This window comes from Pocillopora verrucosa, chromosome 1, assembly GCF_036669915.1.
Source record: "Pocillopora verrucosa isolate sample1 chromosome 1, ASM3666991v2, whole genome shotgun sequence".
NCBI classification, from domain to species: Eukaryota; Metazoa; Cnidaria; class Anthozoa; order Scleractinia; family Pocilloporidae; genus Pocillopora; species Pocillopora verrucosa.
The window spans coordinates 28,952,594-28,969,795 of record NC_089312.1 but is presented as its reverse complement, the minus strand read 5'-3'; the positions used below and the strand labels follow the sequence as shown (position 1 = coordinate 28,969,795).

General features: G+C 35.1%; 1 pseudogene; it reads left to right on the top strand.

Annotated features, from left to right (window-relative positions):
* Positions 1 to 53: 53 nt before the first annotated feature.
* Positions 54 to 17,202, top strand: LOC131780869 (uncharacterized; annotated as a pseudogene).

Here is a 17,202-nt window from a genome sequence, read left to right as displayed (position 1 = left end):
AACATATAAACCATGAACACATCGCCGCTGACTAAGATAGAATCTGGCTTCTACTCCCATGACTCTATCGAGCGATAAACAGGAAAACAAACTATATTGTTGGCTCGCATTCGCTCTTGTTTCTTCGTGAGAAAATTTTCGCCTCGTCATTCGTAAATTTTTCCAAGATGTGGATCCAGCTCCTCGGATTTTCCTGTAAGTCTTTATTGGCATTTTAGTATCGTCATGAAAAAAAAATTCGCATCTATACTTATAACCCACGCACAATTTTTCCTTTCCTTCTCAGCAGAGTACTTATGTCGGTGGACGTTTTTACTTCAGTTTAACAAAGATTTAGAAATTCTTGGTCGCTCAAGAGCAACCTTGCTAAGAAAATTAACCTTCTTGTTTATTTTTTCGTTTGTTCTTAAGTTCTCGGGTTCGATTTTCATCAAGCGTGTTCGGCAGATGACTAGATGCGTATTTGTTTTCGGCACGAAAGGCCGGTATGATCGTTTGCCATTGGCTTGAGTATATGGGGTGATTTCTCGTTTAGCTGATCTCTTTGTCCTTCTATTGCTTTTAGGCCATATTTGTCGTGTGATATTTAGCTTCGTCATGCTTATGTCGGTGAAAAATAAAGATTCGCGAAATAGAATTCGGTTTTGTTTGGAAAATTTTATGCCTGTACATGTTAATTATTGTTCCTGATCACAACACTATCCCTAAGGCAGGTCGCGTCTTTGTTTCACGATGATTTTGGTTAAACTTTGAGCCTATTTCTAGTATGCGGTCGATGTTACAGTAACACGTCTAGAATCTCAGACGTTAACCTACAGTGGATCAGTGGTACATTCTTCACCAGTTTTATGTTTTACCTTTCCTTTGTAATTCTTTGGCGTAAGTGCTGCTAGGAAGAAGCTACTACATAATTTATAACTCTTGGCAGCTAATAGAAACAACGTTTGTTTGTGAGGTTGCAGCAGGCAGTAATCTCCATAATTTGAATACTATGAAAAATCAGAAAATGTAAAGATATCCAGTCAACCATGATCCCCAGAACAAAAACTTTTAGAGTGCGTTAGTTTTAATCCTTCCTCATTTTGTGCAGTTATTTTTGGTAAGGTCAGTAAGTCCACCTTGTCTTAGACCTGAAGGAAACCTGAAGCCTTTTATTATGATGGTGGCATTGCTTGTCAGCAGAGAAAGAACTGTTAAAAGTTTATTGTGGCTGGAATGATTGAAACCAGTTTAGTGACAACTCATCAAAAATTTTTTTGCTCTACTCTTGTCATGTGATGTTGATATTGCCCCAGACGACTTTCATGGGGGTATAGTACAAGTATTGTTGCAATTAGAAAAAGTGATAAACAGAATTAAGTAGCTTTGTAAGGCAGGGGTTGATGTTAGAATAATACCTAGAGTTATGATGCAAACAGATTTGTTGTTTGTTTTATTTACATTTTTTTTCTTTGTAGTGAGTAATGTTTGCTCATTGCCCATCTTTTCTTAGGTCTTCTAAGTTTTCTTGAAGCAGAAGAGAACCCTTCTAATTTTCCAGAATGTAAAGTTATGAGCACTGTTGCCAGTCATTTAAAAGGAGATATAAAGATAGTCCTGCAAAAAGATGCTGTTTGCCAACGAAACATACATTGTACAGGTACAATGTAAATATCTAAGCTACAATAATACAGTCATACTTTGCTAATTTAGGTTATAATACATTGACACATCTGCGTTTGTTTCTTGTTGGCTTTGTTCCTCTTGTGGTTGTTAAGGGCAAAATATAATAGATTTGATTTGTTACTCTTTCATCAAATAGTTTGAAAAACTTAGAATTCATTTGTCAGGTGTTTTGGAACAAATTTTAAGTTAATCATAAAATACTGGAAACTCTGCATAATGTCTATTGTACGGTTTGAAGTATTTTCAACTATCAGTTGTGGAAAGCTGGTTTCAGTAGTTTTTGGTCTCAGTTGCTGACTACCAGCAGTTCACTGCAAACAACTTATTCATGCAATAAACTCAACAAAGGAACAAAACAGAAGTGTGTCATTATATAACAATTGTTTCAGACCAATAAACTCAAGTTTAAAGAAAACTTCCACTGTTGGAAGAAATTTTTGTTAACCCTTAACTCCCAAGATCTGATTGTCAATTATACCCTCTAGCTGCTACATATTTCCTTATAAATTAGTTGCAAAATTTTGTGTCAGATCAAGAAAGCAACTTCTACCTGATAAGTCTGAGTATTCTCATTACAGTTTTTGCTTGATAATGTATATTGTAGTGAGAAGTAACATGTAAGGCATGTCTGGGAGTTAAAGGGTTAAGTTATCAAAATTGATCTTTGAAATAGAAGTTTGTTTGTAAGAGTGGGAATGAAGTATTTACTGCAGTGATAAAAATTGATCAAAAGATTTGTCAGGTATTTTAAAATAGGAATTGGTGGGGGACCATCAGGTTGGATGGAATGACAAGTATGACTACCACTATTATCTGATTGGTTCCCTTAGGACTATTTGAACAATAGTGTTATTACTGATGATAATCATGGCAACTGTGTTATGTCATGTAAACTCAAGGCACCTTTGGGGGATATTAAACATCATTATTGCTTGTACTTGTTTCTAGTTTTTATACACATCCATTCTTGTTTCCAATTTGTTTCTATAAAATCTGTGAAATATAAGACACTGTCATGAATTTATCAGCAACTATTTTCATCATTGGAGGCCCCCTAGAAGACTGAACTCACCCTTCCCATAAATTATTCTATTTCTTAGACATCTTGAGGTGTGAGGTATAGGGATAAATGTTGTGGATTAAAGCTCACCAAGGTGATGGTTTAACTAATGTTATTTTGTTGCTTATATTCCTACCAATACCACAGGAGTGAACTGCACTTGGTAAGGTGGGGGTTCCCTTGAAGTTGATTTACAACACTGTAAAGATCCTGTCTACTATCATCTTTTCCTAAATGTTCCAAGCAAGGGCATAAGAAACAAAGGGTTCAACTGAAGCAGGGGAAAAAGTTCAGGGTTTATAATGATCCTAAAAAGGGAGAAGTTTACCTACATGTGAAGACACTGTCACGAAAAGATAATGTCATAACAACCAATGTAAGTTTATGTCTCTAGTGAGCTCCATACTCTAATTAAGCAGAGAGTTAACTTATGAATATGAGTTGCTTCTTTAGGGAAAAGTTTTATCATTATTTCCTCTTTGTTGCATTTTTTCAAGTACAGCAGTATATGTGTACCATTTTTTTCAGACTGGCCCCTTGGAACTCTGTATTTATACGAGGCAAGCATTTAGTGAGGGCCCTGTTTTATCTGCAGAGAACAATTTTCTTTAACTTTTTTTGGTTGATATTTTATCACCATCCTCATAGATCAAGGGTTGGTTGGTTAAGTCAACTTGTTTTTTCCCTTCATGTGGTGGTAACAAACTGTTTCTGGGTCAAAGAGTGGTCCTCAATTAATTTTAAATTTTTAACCTTTTAACTTCCAACATCTGATTGTTTAATTCCTCTATCTTCCCCCATAGGTGCCATACATTTCCTTGACAAATTAGTTATGGAGAATTTGGTGTCAGATCATGGTAAAAACTTCCACCTGATAAATTTGAGTACTCTCATGACCTTGTAGTTCGACAATAAATATATGGACATTACAAGGAGAGGGTATATGTTAAACACTTGTAGGAGTTAAAGTGTTAAACACCATTGGTATTTATTTCTAAATTCGCAATTTTGCTTCAGTCTCTAGATGAGGTGGACATTTGATGGGGGGTGCAGGGGTTTTTGTGAGAAAATAAACTATTTTGCAATACTTTCCATACCCCAATGACAAAGAACAAAAAATCATTTATGACACAACACTGATGGTACTGATTCAGCAGCAGTGAATTTTCTTGGTAGAAAAATTTAAAACTTATTGGATAAATTGGTACAGCTAGCCTTACAATTAACTTCCTTTCTGCCCCAGGTTGTTTGGGAAGTTTGTCCTCCTGTATTGAAATGCTATCCATATACTATAGTGGACAAGGAATTTTGTGTGAAAATGCAAAGCTGCCCAGGTACTAGTATTTATTTTGTGTGGCTTGTATAGTGGTTTTTGTGATAGTGTAGTTTGATCGTCTGGGTGAGTGTAGTCCTGAGAAGGACTGTTGTCAGTAGTGGTGACTGACGTTTCAACAACCTGAGCGGAAGTCATCATCAGAGTCAGGTGAAAGGTTGTTGTCAGTCGAATGTACTTAGTCCAGTTAGAGGTTTTTGTAAGGTTCAGACTGTAGAGTTGATTTTAAAAGAGTGATTTGGCTTTTCACAACCTGTTTAATCTTCATTGACCTTTGTTTTAGATTAACATGATTTTTCTGATAAACAGAAGGCAAATAGATATGATCCAATTATATGAAAATGGTAATTTGGGAAATTTTAAATCGAGCATAACTATTGAACCACAAGATATATAATTATCAAGCTAAAACTAACCTCCATGTGATATGTGTTATGGCTTTTTTTTTTCTTTTTAAACACGTAGCTCCAGAGTATTGCAACTGACAGTAACCATAATTGATATAGAGTGGTGAAAGTTGTTGGAGGAAAATATAGAAACAAAAGATAAACTCGAGTAAAACAGTCAGCTTTTTCCTTTAAATGTGATTACTACAAAGTTAGAAGTGATAGAATGATGTGATTCAAAAAGGAAGTAATGCACCCAGAGACTGACAAAAGCTCCATAACTTAAAACCCTAAGACCTGCCTTTAATTTTGTCTCAAAGTAGAACTACTGGTAGTGCATGATTCACTAAGATTATCAGAATAAAGAAAATGATCACCAATCTAAGAAGCTTTGATTGTTACAAAAATTTCCTAGTCAGCATTAAAAGAAATGTGTAAAGAATAGTATGGGAATTATGGATGCTGATGGTAGGGTGTAATGGAGATGAAAAATACTGAGTACTGTAAAAAGAAATCTTAATTTCATTTATATTTCTTAGGATTCAATACAAGTACAACTCATTACAAGCCATGTGGTACTGCACCTGAACCGACAGGTTTGTCACTATAGTAGTTTCCATTTCTTTTCAATGTGACAGTTTCAAAACCACCAAATGGTACGTAATTACAGTACAGCACAGAGGTTTTTGGCCCTCGTTGCACACAAAAAGCGTGTTAAAAAAAGCGTGTGTGCACCTGAATTTTTTTCAAATGCACTCAAAAAAAACTTGCACAAAAGAAGCTCATTAGTGCGTATGAAGCAGTCTTTTGTTCTACCCTTTGTTTCACTTTGAATGGTGTGTTAGATTTATAAAAAAGGAGGAATTTTGATGTTGGTGAAGTTACGTGGTTTTGTCCCAAAGTGTCTGGCATCAGTTCATTTTTTAAACAGCTTGCCTACATTGTGAAGAAAAAGGAAAAAGGTTTTGAACTGCTGATTACCTCTTAAGAAAGTGAACAAGATCAGGAAATATCAAGTTTAATAAAGTTGTTGTCGTAAAAGTTTACAGCTAGCAGGTAGCAGCAAGATTTGAATCATTTGCATTCATTCATCTGTAAAGTTATATGAAATTATATGCAGTTTCCTGGAACAGGAGAAATTTTCCTAATGTTTTACCATTTAGATTTTAGCTTCATAGGATAAGATAATGTAGAAAATTAAAAATAGTGAAAAGCTATTTTTGAAGAAAATGAGTGAATTACCTAAAGAGCTGAGCGACTCAAATTAAACTCAGTTCTACCTTATGGACAGTGTTGGCAGAGCAGCAGAATCAGCAAAGACAAACCACAGCAGTGCAGCAATGTCACAACTGAAGGTTTTGATTACACCTTGCTGTCAAAATCATTAGTTGCCTTTAGTATTTTAGGGTGTAGTAACCATCCACCTCCCTAAGACATGTTTCAAAGACTTGCATAACAGCAACAATTGGCCAGCCTATCTCCCCCTTAGTGACACAGCAATACGTGAGGATAATGTGACAAAATACTGTTGGAAGTATGCAGGCATAAATTAGCAGGCTATAATAATGGTTATAATAAAGTTATATAACACGTAGTGTCATTGGTTGAAAGAGCAAACTCTATGAGAGTCGTGAGGGGACGCAAGTGGCCTCAACTGTTAAGTACTTTTTGGAAATGCTAGGATATTGTCCTAGCATTCCCAACATCCCGAGCTGCACGAGAGTGTCAAAATCCATGTGTATGTTAGAAATTTCACTAGACCTAAAGTATGCCAGATGAGGGCGAATAAATATGAGAAGATAAATGAATTAATGCCTGATATCAAAATGTCATCAGCTAATGTTTTTGTTTCACACGTAATCAATAGTGCCTTTATTCCTCGGCCAGTTCCTTTGTGTTACATTGTAGATTATAAAGAGAAATATATCCACACGATTTATTTGCTCTCATCTGCTTACTTTAGGTCTAGTGACATTTCTGTGACATACGCACGTTTTGACACTCTCACGCAGCTCGGAATGTTAGGAATGCTAGGATAATATCCTAGCATTTCTAAAAAGTACTTACAGTTGAGGCCGCTTGTGTCCCCTCGTGTAGAACATAGAACTGAGCTAAAGCTGTCACACCATCTGCCAAATTGTACTATGTCCGACCTTTTCTGGGACTTCTTTCTAGCTTTCTTTCGTTAATTGAAAGTGAAATTTTGGAACAAGCAAGCAAAGGTATGCAAAAATACCAGGCGCAGTAATTTATGTTACTGTAACATTAGCAGAGACAAAAATCCTCAAAGATAAAACAAAATAGACAGTCCTAGTTTTAACAGTTTTCACGCTCAGTTAGATTGCAAGTTTACATACGGTGATTAAATCAAACACAGCTAACACTTGTATAGTATATAAAGTTTCATTTTCAAAAACGAAACAGAAAAAAAACAGGAATGATGAAAAATATAACCTGGCATAACTGTTAAAATTCATACTAATCATGACGGTGTCAGAACAACTGCGATCATGCTGAGGTCTATCATGGCTAGCTCATGGCGATCTTCAGTCATCGCCGTGGAGCAAGCCTCAGGAACTAAATCGACAACCCTTCAAGTGGAAAAATAAGAGCTTGCTCTGATTACCTTTCTGATGTGTTGAGTGGAAGGCCACATCAGTCACTGCAGCTGAGTTTTATGGCACTGTCATTCAATTCATGTCCTAGTGAATTTGGCTGTTGTTCATTCATAATACACTTGCCTTGAACAGATTGTTTTCTACTTTTCATGTGAAATTACTTGCGTATTTTTGTGAGCCACAATTGGGCTGAATTTTACTGAACATTCCACTCTCAGATTCTGTATTAGAAACTAAAAAACTTCAGGTGAAAGTGTTAAATTCGACATTGTAAACTATTGCAGAATGTGAACTTTGATGATTTTTGAACTTTGATGGTTTGACATTTTTGACAGCTTTAGTCTTATACAGCCAATCAGATTATTTGAACCATTCTAACAGGGTATCTGATTGGCTTATTGTAGTATGCGTTATGAGAGTATAGAGCATGCTGACGACACTGTTGTTCACTTTGGAAATGAAGTTTGTTTTGAAAATTAAAAGTAATTCTTGGGGAACTTAATGGATTCTTTATTATAAAACAACTAGAGAAACCTTGACTGTGCTCTGTTCTATTGTAAAGCACTTACAAAGCACGACTACGTCTCGTGTTTCCCCCTACACTTCTTTCATGCTCTAGCCACTTCCTGCGTGCTTTACAGCAGAACAGAGCACAGTCAAGACTTCTCTATTTGTTAAATAAGAGGAGAGCATAACCATGTGTACATGAACTAATCCCAATGAGCGTGCTACTAATGATCTAATAATAATATTAATATGTGCATTTCAGGTTGTAAGTTATTTTCATGGTTTTCAAACATGTAACTTCTTGGTTTATGTAAGAGTATTGAATTTTTTTTTAATTTTAAACTTAACTCATTGTTGTAGATTATAATCTCAAGCATGTGGATTATCCTGATCATTTCCACTCAAAGGGAATCTTTCCAACACAATCTATCCAGGCTTTTATACAACCCTACATGCAAAATCTCCAAAGTTTTCAAATCCTGTTTTCACACAAGATAATCTACATAAGCTGAAACATGATATATTAGCTTGGTTCAGTAAGAGTTTTGATGCGTTTTAATTTCTTAATAATATTTTTTTTTTGCAATGAATTTTTTTTTATTTAGCTATTTTTATGCATTTTCTAACAGAGATACCTTTTGGAATTGTTGACTTAACTATTATACCTGGTTATAATTATACTCTAGGTATCTACTAGCTCTCCATGTTGTAGCCATAGGTTTTTCACACTCTGCTATCAATTGCTGTAGACAATATTTAAACACTTATTTATGTGGTTATTTGACCAATCATAGGAAAGCAGGCAACCAATTCAAGACTGACAAACTCCCCTCTCTAATGTGCTCAGGGTTTCAAGGATTGACATCAGATCTGAAACCACACTCTAAATTTTCAACACAAAAATTCGTGCAAAGTGAATAGACCTCAAAGTTTATGAACAACTTATAACACAATATTTTCAGAAAAGATTACATAAATCAATACTTTCAAGGTAGTTTTCAGTTGGCAGTATGTTTTTTATTTTTTAGTGTGTAACTGTAAAATGTGTCTGTTCTGGGCTCATGAAAAAAAAGACATGTCTATGCATATTAAATAAGTGCATTGGGAAGTAACAGATTTTGTAGACCAGAAGAAAATATGGCCATGGAAATTTTATTACATGGTAACAAAAGTAGACCTTGGATGTCCTTGAGTAGATAATTTTTTCTCTGTGGGATATTCAATATGGGCTGATTAGATTTTTAAATTTTTAAATGTCATGCAGGTCATCCCTCAGGTCCTCACTCTGAAACGAGGAAAAGATATTCAACAGGTTAGGGAGGTTTTGCTCTAAGCTGCTCTTAGTGTTTGCCAAGAATTGGATGTTGGATAGGATAATATTAAATATAATCTGCATTCAATGCACTTTTAATTTTTGGCCCTCATGTCTAGCAAAGGCCCATGTCCTCCTCCTTTTTTGCAACATTAATTTGTAATAACATACTTAATGTATCGGTAAAAGTAAGGTATCTGATGAGTATGCATTCCACACACTACTTTCCCAATTACTGTGGTGAAAAGTGTCCAAAGTGGACTTTGAGTGTGCTTTGTTGCTTCTCTCCTTTGCCAGTGAGAGGATTGCTGCTTGGTAGTTATATTCATTTAACTCATTGAGAATTTAAGTTATAATTTTTTGTTCAGAGATGCCTAGTGGAATTGTGAACTAAACTATTACAATTATGATTGTCATATTATCATTAGTAGTAGTGCTTTGTACAAATCTACTAGCTCTCTAAAACACATGCATCAATTGTAGTTATATATGCAAGGTAATTATATCCATTTAATATACCACATTGTAGCCATAGGTTTTCCACACTCTACTATCAATTGCTGTAGATGACATTTAAACATTTAATATGTGGTAATTTGACTAATCATAGGAAAACAGTTCACCAATTCAAGACTGACATACTCCCCGCTCTAATGTGTTCAGAATTTCAAGATGTTATTTAACATCAGATCTGAAACCACACTCTTTAATTTTCAACACAAAAATTCATGCAAATTGAATAGACATTAAAGTTTATGTACCACTTCTAATGCAGTATTTTCAGAAAAGATCACATAAACCACTACTTTCAAGTTAGTTTTCAGTTGGCAGTATATTTTTTATTTTTTAATGTGTATCTGTTCTGGGCTCATGAAAAAAAAGGCATGTCTATGCATATTAAATATGTGCAGTGGGAAGTAACATATTTTGTAGGCCAGAAAAAAATATGGTCATAGAAATTTTAATACATGGTAACAAAAGTATACCTTAGATGTGCTTGAGTAGATAATTTTTTCTCTGTCAGATATTCAATATGGGTTGATAAGATTTTTTAATTTTTAAATGTCATGCAGATCATCCCACAGGTCCCCACTCTGAACCGAGGAAAAGATATTCAACAGGTTAGGGAGGTTTTGCTCTCAGCTGCTCTTAGCGTGTGCCAAGAATTGGATGTTGGATAGGATAATATTAAATACAGTCTGCATTCAATGCATTTTTAATTTTTGGCCCTCGTGTCTAGCAAAGGCTCATGTCCTGCTCTTTTTTTTTTGCAAACATTAATTTGAAGGCACATACTTAATATATCGGTAAAAGTAACGTATCTGATGAGAATGCATTCCACACACTGTTTTCCCAATTACTGTGGTGAAAAGTGTCCAAAGTGGACTTTGAGTGTGCTTTGTTGCTTCCCTCCTTGCCAGTGAGAGGATTGCTGCTTGGTAGTTATATTAATTTAACTCATTGAGAATTTAAGTGGTTATAATGACATTTAAACATTTAATATGTGGTAATTTGACTAATCATGGGAAAGCAGTTCACCAATTTAAGACTGACAAACTCCCCTCACTAACATGTTCAAGATTTCATGGATTGACATTAGATCTGAAACCACACTGTTAATTTTCAACACAAAAATTCATGAAAAGTGAATAGACCTTAAAGTTTATGAACCACTTGTAAAGCAATATTTTCAGAAAAGATCACATTAATCACTACTTTCAACTTTGTTTCCAGTTGGCAGTATTATTATTTTTTAATGTGTAAAATGTGTCTGTTCTGAGCTTATGAAAAAAAGGCATGTCTATACGTATTAAATAAGTGCAGTGTGAGGTAACAGATTTTGTAGACCAGAAAAAAATATGGCCATGAAAATTTTATTGCATGGTAACTAAAGTAGAACTTGGATGTGCTTGAGTAGATAATTTTTTCTCTGTCAGATATTTAATATGGGTTGATAGGATTTTTTAATTTTTAAATGTCATGCAGGTCATCCCACAGGTTCTCACTCTGAACCGAGGAAAAAGTATTCAACAGGTTAGAGAGGTTTTGCTCTAAGCTGCTCTTAGCATGTGCCAAGAATTGGATGTTGGATAGGATAATATTAAATATAGTCTGCATTCAATGCACTTTTAATTTTTGGCCCTCATGTCTAGCAAAGGCCCGTGTCTTGCTCTTTTTTTGCAACATTAATTTGTAGGCACATACTTAATGTATCGGTAAAAGTAAGGTATCTGATGAGTGTGTGTTCTACACACTATTTTCCCAATTACTGTGGTTAAAAGTGCCTTACAGTGGACTTTGAGTGTGCTTTGTTGCTTCACTCCTTGCCAGTGAGAGGATTGCTGCTTGGTAGTAATATTCAGTTAACTCATTGAGAATTTAAGTTATGATTTTTTTGTTCAGAGATGCCTAGAGGAATTGTGGACTAAACTAATACAATTATAATTATAATTGTCATATTATTAGTAGTAATAGTACTTAGTACAAATCTACTATCTCTCCATAACACATGCATCAGTTGTAGTTATATATGCAAGGCAATTATATCCATTTAATAGACCACATTGTAGCTATAGGTTTTCCACACTCTGCTATCAATTGCTGTAGATGACATTTAAACATTTAATATGTGGTAATTTGACTAATCATAGCAAAGCAGTTCACCAATTTAAGACTGACAAACTCCCCTCTCAAATGTGTTCAGGAATTCAAGGATTAATATCAGATCTGAAACCACACTCTTTAATTTTCAACACAAAAATTCATGCAAATTGAATAGACATTAAAGTTTATGAACCACTTGTAATGCAATATTTTCAGAAAACATGACACAAATCACTCTTCAAGTTAGTTTTCAGTTGGCAGTATATTTTTTATTTTTTAATGTGTAACTGTAAAATGTGTCTGTTCTGGGCTCATGAAAAAAAGGCATGTCTATGGGTATTAAATAAGTGCAGTGTGAAGTAACAGATTTTGTAGACCAGAAAAAATATGGCTATGAAAATTTTATTGCATGCTAACAAAAGTAGACCTTGGATGTGCTTGAGTAGATCATTTTTTCTCTGTCTGATATTCAATATGGGTTGATAGGATTTTTTAATTTTTAAATGTCATGCAGGTCATCCCACAGGTCCTCACTCTGAACCGTGGAAAAGATATTCAACAGGTTAGGGAGGTTTTGCTCTAAGCTGCTCTTAGTGTTTGCCAAGAATTGGATGTTGGATAGGATAATATTAAATATAGTCTGCATTCAATGCACTTTTAATTTTTGGCTCTTATGTCTAGCAAAGGCCCATGTCCTGCTCTTTTTTTGCAACATTAATTTGTAATCACATACTTAATGTACCAGTAAAAGTAAGGTATCTGATGAGAATGCATTCCACACACTACTTTCCCAATTACTGTGGTGAAAAGTGCCTTACAGTGGACTTTGAGTGTGCTTTGTTGCTTCCCTCCTTTGCCAGTGAGAGGATTGCTGCTAGGTAGTTATATTCATTTAACTCATTGAGAATTTAAGTTATAATTTTTTGTTCAGAGATGCCTTGTGGAATTGTGGACTAAACTATTACAATTATGATTATAATTGTCATGTTATTAGTAGTGATAGTACTTAGTACAAATCTACTATCTCTACATCACATATGCATCAATTGTAGTTATATATGCACTGGCAATTATATCCATTTAATATACTACATTGTAGCTATATGTTTTCCACACTCTACTATCAATTGCTGTAGATGACATTTAACATTTAATATGTGGTAATTTGACTAATCATAGGAAAGCAGTTCACCAATTTAAGATTGAAATACTCCCCGCTCTAATGTGTTCAGGATTTCAAGGATTGACATCAGATCTGAAACCACACTCTTTAATTTTCAACACAAAAATTCATGCAAAGTGAATAGACATTAAAGTTTATGAACCACTTGTAATGCAATATTTTCAAAAAAGATCACATAAATCACTACTTTCAAGTTAGTTTTCAGGTGGCAGTATTGTTATTTTTTTTTATGTGTAACTGTAAAATGTGTCTGTTCTGGGCTCATGAAAAAAAGGCATGTTTATGGGTATTAAATAAGTGCAGTGGGAAGTAACAGATTTTGTAGACCAGAAAAAATATGGCCATGGAAATTTTATTGCATGCTAACAAAAGTAGACCTTGGATGTGCTTGAATAGATAATTTTTTCTCTGTCGGATATTCAATATTGGTTGATAAGATTTTTAATTTTTAAATGTCATGCAGGTCATCCCACAGGTCCTCACTCTGAACCAAGGAAAAGATATTCAACAGGTTAGGGAGGTTTTGCTCTAAGCTGCTCTTAGTGTTTGCCAAGAATTGGATGTTGGATAGGATAATATTAAATATAGTCTGCATTCAATGCACTTTTAATTTTTGGCTCTTATGTCTAGCAAAGGCCCATGTCCTGCTCTTTTTTTGCAACATTAATTTGTAGGCACATACTTAATGTATCCGTAAAAGTAAGGTATCCAATGAGTATGCATTCCACACACTACTTTCCCAATTACTGTGGTGAAAAGTGTCCAAAGTGGACTTTGAGTGTGCTTTGTTGCTTCCCTTCTTGCCAGTGAGAGGATTGCTGCCTGGTAGTTATATTCTTTTAACTCATTGAGAATTTAAGTTATAATTTTTTGTTCAGAGATGCCTTGTGGAATTGTGGACTAAACTATTACAATTGTGATTAAAATTGTCTTATTATTAGTAGTAGTAGTGCTTTGTACAAATCTACTATCTCTCCATAACACATGCATCAATTGTAGTTATATATATGAAAGGCAATTATATCCATTTAATATACCACATTGTAGCCATAGGTTTTCCACGCTCTGCTATCAATTGCTGTAGATGACATTTAAGCATTCAATATGTGGTAATTTGATTAATCATAGGAAAACAGTTCACCAATTTAAGACTGACATACTCCCTGCTCTAATGTGTTCAGGATTTCAAGATGTCATTTAACATCAGATCTTAAACCACATTCATAATTTTCAGCCAAAAAAAAAAATGCAAAATTCATGCAGTGTGAATAGGCCTTGAAGTTTATGAACCACTTGCAAACGGATATTATCAGAAAAGACTACATAAGTCACTACTTTTGAGTCTTCCAGAACTCTCTCAACAACTGTTTATTTTATTTCTCAAACATGCTATACTTACAGCCAAAGTTATTTTACCACTGAGTAGGTGTATGTTCCAATCTCAAAATTGAGGCCAAGGTGAATACTATATAACAGGGAACTTGTTGTTGATTTTCATGGTGATGCAATTGGCCCCAGTGCTATTCCATCCATGAAATGCAAGACTTGTGATAATGAAGGAAGAAATCAATGTGCTTTAGGAATACTTTGCCAAACTGTGTACTAAATAAGTGCAGTGGGATGTAACATAGATTTTGTAGAGCAGAAAAAAATATGGTCATGGCAATTTTATTGCATGATAACAAAGGGTAGACATTGAATGTGCTTGAGAAGATAATTTTTGACATGGTTTGATGCTACTCTGGTTTAAAGATTTAATGAATGTAACCCAGAAGTTACAATTCATAGACCCAATGTTTCGACACTCCTATTTAGTGCATTTATCAGGGGTGATCTAATCACTGTAACAAGAAGTCCTTTAATATGCTCACTAATTTGCTGCTCTTTTTTCTGAAGAGGTGTGAAATGGTTGTCAGGTAGTAAGCCACCATCACAATTTAAAGGAGTGTGGGCAGAGTTGATATGCCAGGCTTCCAAACAAAGATGCTGGTGGTAATGTCAATTAGTAGTGATAATTTTAGACTTATCCCACTCAATTGTATGGTTAGTTAGGCATGGGTGCCTGAGTAAAGTTTTGGCACGGACATTTTATGGCAAATAGGGTGGTGAGAGTTGAGAGAGGCATTTGTTGGTGTGGGTAGGTTTTTAACTTCTTAGTTGCATTCATTAAATCGTTAAACCATTGTTCCATCAAACCATGTCTGATTGGCCACCTGGTTGCCATGTGAACTTTGATATATCCTACATAATTTTGCTCTGTCAGTTGTTCGATATGGGTTGATAAGATTTTTTAATTTTTTAATGTCATGCAGGTCATCCCACAGGTTCTCACTTTGAAGCAAGGAAAAAAAATTCAACAGGTTAGGGAGGTTTTTGCTCTGAGCTGTTCTTAGCATTTGCCAAGAACTGGCTTTTGGTTAAGATAATGTCAAATATAGTCTGCATTCAATGCATGAATTTGTAATATGTAATTGCTTTGAAATTATGAGGAAGGAAAGTGATTGAATGCCTGAAACAATTCCTTTGGTTAAACTGTGGTGCACCCCCCACACTCCACCAAGGTGAAGTGCATGTACATTGTAAAATCACTCAACAAATCAACAAATTTGTCAAGAAATCGCTAACTCTACTGTCTACTGTTTACTTTTCCAGATGATTCATCTTTATCCACAGCAGCCATCATTGGCATCAGCGCAGCTGGACTTGTAGCCATCCTTGTGGTGATTGGTACAGTTGTTTACTGGAAGAAGTATCACCACCGTTCACGCCTGCGTGCTGCATACTACAATGATATCTCCATGCATGACCCTCTGTATGAAGACTTTGGCCCTGAAGTTGCATAATTGAGAAGTTTTGCTTTGCTATGTGACAGTGACACAGCTACAGTCAGCATGGATGTTTTAATGCAATCGACAATCTTCAACAAAATGATTGAGGCAGCCTTCCATTTGACTTGAAAAACAGCCAATCCATATATTCTGTCTCCATTCCCCTACCGTGTGACAAAGTTGATACTTTGTGGGTACCGTACTTAGTGTGCTCATATCTTCATAGTGAACAGGGCTAGAAGGATTGGGTCAGGGAAAGTAACAAAGTGAATTCAGTGGTTCAGTCAACTGTACTTTATTTCATAAATGAAACTTGAAGGCAAAATTTTCAAACATTTTGTAGAAGATTGTGGGAAGTACTGTTCTTCGTGCTTGTTTCAACTTTCTTTACCTTTCCCTTTTTATTGTTGTTGTTTGTTAAGGCAAAGGTTATTTTTTGCTTTCTTTGTAAGATATGATTATAGAATGGCTGGTGTTGTGGTGTAGGTATCGATTAATGTGTTTTTATTTATCTATTTCTTAATCTTTGATTTTGGTTCTCTTGTCATCTGGTTATCACACCATTTTGGCGCACGCATGGTCTTGAATTACAGCCTACTGTTACAGTAGTTGTTTCACAGCAAAGTACAGATATCACACCTTGATGTGCTCTAAGGCTTAACTAGCAAAGCGAGGCTGAGAATATTTGAAACTTGGCTGCTGGCTAAAGCTATTAATGATAAAACTAGCCATATTTAAATGTAAAATGTTAAATTTGTCAAATTTCACTAAAATATTATAAGGGTATGTAGTAGTTGGTACAGAAACTGCATGTAAAATAGTTCATAATCCTTCCAGATTGATATAATATCTCCGTGTGAGGAAGGATTGACCTTCCATTTTGTGAGGGTTGGGAGGATAGTTATAAACATTTCGGCAGCCATCTGTTCGTTCAATTGAGAAGTTTGCGTGATTAGTGTTACTGGATTTTGTCACGCAAGTGAACTGCGCACCTACCCCTCCCCTAACCCAACATTAACCCTAACTTTTTACCAGTTGACTGTTATTGGGATAGGGGAGTGGTAGGTGCGTAGTTACTCAGATACTGGCATTAATTCTTGTCAGTTATATAGAACACTTCTTCCTTAACCCTTTAACTCCCAGAAGTGATCAACATGAAACCTCTCTCTATTACATGCTCACATTGTCCAGCAAAAAGCTAGTGAGAATATTCTAACTTATCAGGTAGAAGTTATCTTGATCTAACACCAAATTCTCATAATTTAATTTACAAGGATACGTGTAGCAGCTAGAGGGGAGAATTGAAAATTAGATCTTGGGAGTTAAAGGGTTGAAGCTGCAAGCTTATCTGATGGTTAAAATAATTTAGAATGAACGAAGTTGTGCAACTTTCTGTTACCTTGATCGCACAATATTTAGTGCTGCAATACTGTGATGAAATAGCGTAGCTCGAGGAGATTAGTGATGGAAGCTGATCATGAGTGTCTTAGTAATGCGTTTACACTTTTTTTTTTTGTCAGGCAGTAGCTATTTTTAGTACCTGGTAAGCTGGAAATGTAAACATGTACATAACTTTTACTTATAAACGGGTTCGGAAACTTCCTTAGGCGACGAACGTGTGAATTCTATCGATGTTTTTAATGTTGAATTTTTGGAAGTAAATCAATAAACGTAGCCATGATACACTTAATGACGCAAAACAGAAA